Genomic DNA, 6029 nt, shown 5'->3' on the forward strand with positions numbered 1-6029 from the left:
TTTCTTCCCCACCTCGTTCTTCGTTTCCTAAACCTCCTGCCAATGACTAGCTTCCGGTATGAAAGCGGGGGTCCACGTGAGGGCTGTGAAACCAGAAAAATTTGGAAATGGACAAGAGAGCTGTTGTCCAAAAATGGAAAGGAAACCTGACACCTCACCCCTAAGAAAAATATCAGGAGGCCAAAAAGCAAGCCATCTTTGATGAGTCACCTGTGACACCCAATTGAAACAGCATCGACTTGGCTGAGTGCTGCGGTTTCCACAGATTAATTGGTCTGGTTACAACCGCTGCTCAGGATCTTTAACTCACACTCAATGCGTTGCTTTTCTTGAGCACCCGGGGAACACCTGTTCCACTTTTAAGAGTACATGAACATTACAGAGGGATTCAAGACGCTTTCCTTTTTGCTCCTGGTAAATTGAGTGGTGAAGATACTAGTCTGGATTTTCCTTTGAAGAAATCCTGAAAAGTGCCCTGAGCCTGAAACGAGGGACGATTATTGACTCCCTGGCTCTACTTCTTAATGTCGGACCTTTAGATAAGACCATTTAATTCTTGGTCACTTAGCTCCTTCACCTGTAATGTGTGAATAATAATTCCTTTTCTAGCTGCCTCATAGGCAGCGAGCCTTTTGAAAGAAAACAAAAATGTTTTTACTGTTGACATGTTTTGATTTTCTTGTCCCGTACTTCTAGCATCTAACAGGGTGCCTGGCACATTATAGGTAGTTAATATTTGAAAAATAAATGTAAGGCATAAATGAGCTAACATTGGAAATGCTATTTCCAAATATATGACTTGTAAGGAAGTCTTACCAGTGAATAGGAAGGAAGTTTTGGATGATATATAGTTAGTGCATGAGCATAGCTTTTCTAATCCTGAAAAGACCAAATAGTTGAATCTCCTGATGAAGGATCTCGGAATTTAAGTTGTAACTGTGGAACAGAGAGAATGAGGAAAAACAATACAATTCTGTCCTACAAGGTCGGCTGAATAATTTAGACCTCAAAGTATTATAATTCTGTGATATTCTTCAGGTTAACAAGAATTGGTGTTTCTTTGGGACTGGGATATGTGGACATTGATAACCCTATATACACAGTTCTGCATGAATGAAATTGATTTAACTTCTGTTATTCAGGACTTTAAATTTCCATTTTTTTATGAGCCAAATGTTGTTGCATTCTACCTTATGGAAATAGTGGGAATTTCACTCACAATATTAATGGCTTCCCTGGTGGCTCTGATGGTAAAGAGTCTGACTACAAAGCGGGAGACCTGGGTTCGGTCCCTGGGTTGGGAAGATCTCCTGGAGAAGGGAATGGCTACCCACTCCAGTATTACTGCCTGGAGAATTCCATGGAAAGAGGAGCCTGGCAGGCTACAGTCCATGGGGTCACAAAGAGCTGGATACAACTGAGCAACTAACACACACAAAACAAATGACATCAATCCTTAGGGTTGCCAAATTTAGCGAATAAAAACACAGAAGGCACAGTATTGGGGAGATACTTATAGTAAAATATCACTTGTTATCTGAATCAGATTTAATTGGGTGTTTGTATTTTATCTGTCAACCTTTTCAAGTCTGTTAAAATAGGGGTTTTATTGAGTTTGGTTTTTGGTAGCCACCTGTTTAAGGTGTTAGAAATTTGGCCAATTTGCTTTTTCATTTAATTTTCACTTAACTAAGAAATAGATTTGGCAATATTTTTTTTCCATCTTTTTAAGTTTTCTGATTCTTTGAGCCACAGGTATTTCTAAATTTGGAGGTGGGCAGAATATAAAAAGCAAAAGTCAATTTAAATATAAATAGGGAAAAAATGAAGATTTATAATTACAAGGTTGCCATTTATATGACACTATAAATAAACTTCATCCTACTGGGCAAATGGCATTACCTGGTAGAGTCCATCATCATTCAAAAGGCACTTTTGAAAAATACAGAATAAGTGGGAAAATGTCAAAATTGAGTCAGTAGTCCCATAGCAGTTATTCTCAGTGATCTGTAAGAACACAAAGGAGATTTGTTTCAGGATTGATATTAAGTAGCCAAAGACTAGAGCTTTATTTTCAAATAGCTCTGATTTGAAATTTAAGAAGAACTCATTGCCAATCTAGAAAGGCAGCAGCAAGGGTAAACCCGTTTTCTTCTTTATGTATTAAGTACTGAATTGTCCTCTGAAGCAATCTTCTCAAATAGAGTTTAAAAGTAAATTTTAGTGAAGATGAAAATTGAAAAAGCAAATCAAAATAGTTGAAGGACCTATATTTATTTCAAATTAGACATTTAGAGCGTTATTACTTTATTATTTATTACCTAGGAACTGAAGGCAAAGGAGATTTCTATAACCATAGTTGTTTGAAAGTTGAAAAGTCTTCACATTTAAATTCTGACAGAGATGAAAGGAAAGCTACAAATTTGGAAAATAAGAAAATTGCACAGTTGCCCTAGTTTTTTTTTTTTTTTTTTTTTCTGTTTCTGCTTTAAGAGAATGACTTAGCAATTATCAGGTGTGCCCAGGCTCCTGTCCATAATAATACCACATAACACAAGAATGATAGCAACTCTGATGAAGAAAGTGTAAAAGAAAATAGGACTTCACTTCTGCAAATCTCTTCTGCAGTTTTCCAGTTTCCCTATTCAGTTTTGATTCAGGCTATGAAATTGACAAGAGCAACTTAAAAGGAAAATAAAGAATTCCTGTGACTTCTACTTTTTAACAAATGACATCTTATAGTATATATATAGTATTCTTTTCAGGCTATGGCTACAATAAAAGATGACATTTTCCTTGCTGAAGACTGTTGAGGTGACTGGATTACTGCCTCAAGTGCAGTAACAAAAGTGATTATTTGAATGTAATTTTCAAATAATTATATTTTCAATTTTATTATTTGAATATAAAAGTGATTATTTGAAAATAAGTGATTATTTGAATATAAATTTGATATAATATTACACATTGAAAGAGATTTGGGGGGGGGTAATTTCTAGAACCTTACATTTTGTATATGATTTACTTTCTTTGAAATACAAAACTTTAAATAGATAGTAGCATCAGGTTTACTGATTGAACATTAGTAACCTTTATTGTATTTTAATTTTTATTCCATCTAAGGTTATGTGAGGACTCAACATGGTAGTAACTAGAAGATTGCATTTTGTAAATCACTGAATTTGATCATACTGTAAGATGTTAAATCATATTAATTTGTCTTTTAAGTATTTGAAATTTAGCATGTATGTGAGAAAAAGGGAGGGGGGAATTGTTTTGTGAGCCCATGGACTACAGCCTGCCAAGCTCCTCTTCCATGGAGTTCTCCAGGCAAGAATTCTGGAGTGGGTAGTCATTCCCTTCTCCAAGGGATCCCGATCAAGGGATGGTCCCAACCCAGGTCTCCTGCATTGCAGGCAGATTCTTTACCATCTGAGCCACCAGGGAAGCACTAAAAGTAGCAGCTGGGATAGTCAGTTCCTCAAGAATACTTATCATCTCCATCCTTCACCTGAACCTGCATTCTGAGCAGACACTGTGTAAAGCAGTGTTCCTGATACCAGAAACAGTACATGTTGATGATAGAGATAAAGATAGCAGTACAGATAGAGACACTGAGTGTGTCTCTGCAAAACTGATGTGGAAACCTTATCTCCAATGTGATAGTATTTGGAGACAGGGCCTTTGGGAGGTGATTAGATTATGAGGGTGAAGCTCTCATGAAAGAAATTAGTGCCCTTGTAAAAGAGACCCCCAAAGACATTTCACCGTGTGAGGACACAGTGAGAAGACAGACATCTGTGAACCAGGAAGCAAGTCCTCACTGGAAACCAAGCCCTCCAGTGCCTTGAGCTTTTGATTTTCCAGCCTCCAGAATTGTGAGAAATGAATTTCTGTTGTTCATAAACCACCCAGTCTATGGTGTTCTGTTATAGGAGCTTGAGTAGACTAAGGCTTATATATGGATGGATGGATAGATAGATGTAAATGATATAATGTGCTTTGTGTGTGCATATGTGCTCAGTTGTGTCCAACTCTGTGCGACTCCCCAGACTGTAGCCCACCAGGCTCCTCTGTTCTTGGGATTTCCCAGGCAAGAATACTGGAGTGGGTTGCCATTTCCTTCTCTAGGGGATTGTCCCGACCCAGGGATCAAACCCATGTCGCCTGCATTGTAGGTGGATTCTTTATGGTCTGAGCCACCAGGGAAGCCATATTACATATATATGAATGATTAACCATATATATAATTACATGTATATGGTTAATCACATATAATTATATATCATATGTATTCATTATTCAGTTCAGTTCAGTTCAGTTCAGTCGCTCAGTCGTGTCCGACTTTGCGACCCCGTGAATCGCAGCACGCCAGGCCTCCCTGTCCAACACCATCTCCCAGAGTTCACTCAAACTCATGTCCATCGAGTTGGTGATGCCATCCAGCTATCTCATCCTCTGTTGTTCCCTTTTCCTCCTGCCACCAATCCCTCCCATCATCAGTCTTTTCCAGTGAATCAACTCTTCGCATGAGGTGGCCAAAGTACTGGACTTTCAGCTTTAGCATCATTCCTTCCAAAGAACACCCAGGACTGATCTCCTTTATAATGGACTGGTTGGATCTCCCTGAAGTCCAAGGGACTCTCAAGAGTCTTCTCCAACACCACAGTTCAAAAGCATCAATTCTTTGGTGCTCAGCTTTCTTCACAGTCCAACTCTCACATCCATACATGACTACTGGAAAAAACATATTAACCATTGATATTTGTTAAGCTGATCATAACTCACTATTCTACTATATAACTGAGTGAAAAACTGGAAACCTTGAACAGAATTACTCTACTGGACCCTTTGGTTACAATATTAAACTTAGAATGATTGAGAGAGCCAAAGCCACTGTCAAAATATGAGACATCAACACCTTTCCTTGTATGAAGATTATCTTATAACCCAAATGGGACTGATAGAATTAATCAATGATTGCTGCTTCTTTCTAACCTCAGTCATGATCCAAATTTTTAAGCTCATGGTATCACTGGAAAATGTAAAGAGAAGAAACATCAGTGTCTTCAGCATATAGCGATAGGAACAGAAATTCATGGAGAAGAGGCATAAGGTATTAGGAAAGAAGTATATTAAACACAGCAGAGAGAACACAAAGGATGAAGAGCTGATGGTACTTTAATCCTTAAAAGAATCAAATATTTAGAAAGCAAATCTGCTGGCATGCCACAGGAACTTCAGAGATATTTAATTTTTATTTCTGCTTGTTCTACCCCAGGATTTCTTAATCCTGGCACTATCCATATTTGCCAGCAGATAAGTTTTTGGTGGCGGAGGGCAGGGTGGTTCTGTCCTGTGCAAAATGCTGTCACCAGTATCCATAGTCTCTATGCACCAGATGCCAGCAGTACCTTCCATGAGGACTTGACAACCAAAAATGTCCCCAGAGGTGGTCAAATGTCCCTCGGGAAAACCATCCCCAGCTGAGAACCACTGTAGTGCAATATTCTTCTCTGTTCTGGGCCCTCCTGCTTTGTTAACAGTTCTATTACACTTTATATCGATCTACTATGTTTATTATTTAAAGCTGTTTTGTTTATCTTCCTTTTAAATATTCATTGCAAGGATTTGAGTTAATCATCTCTTGTGTTCATAACACAATAATGTCTTTGGTCCAGAAGCCCCATCTCTTGTGTTACAGATGTCCTACTTTCTTTACCCCTCTCCATATCCTCCAATCCCATCCTCTCCTACTTCATATACAGCCATTGTAATGGTTTGATGTGGATCCCTCTGTTTACATCTGTTCTGTAAATTCTGATTGTTGTTTTATGCACTTTATATAATGGTATTGTGCTATGGATCTCTTTTATATCTTACTTTTTTCACTCAGTACTGTGTTTTAAGATCTGTGTATGTTGCTTTTGTGCATCTGGTCAATCCTTCTTCTTTATATCCCCATCAACTAGCTTACTGTCTGATGTATGTTAGGTGCCAAATAAGTGTTCACATAATTAATTGCATAA

Source organism: Bos taurus, chromosome 22, assembly GCF_002263795.3.
Source record: "Bos taurus isolate L1 Dominette 01449 registration number 42190680 breed Hereford chromosome 22, ARS-UCD2.0, whole genome shotgun sequence".
In the NCBI taxonomy this organism is placed as follows: domain Eukaryota; kingdom Metazoa; phylum Chordata; class Mammalia; order Artiodactyla; family Bovidae; genus Bos; species Bos taurus.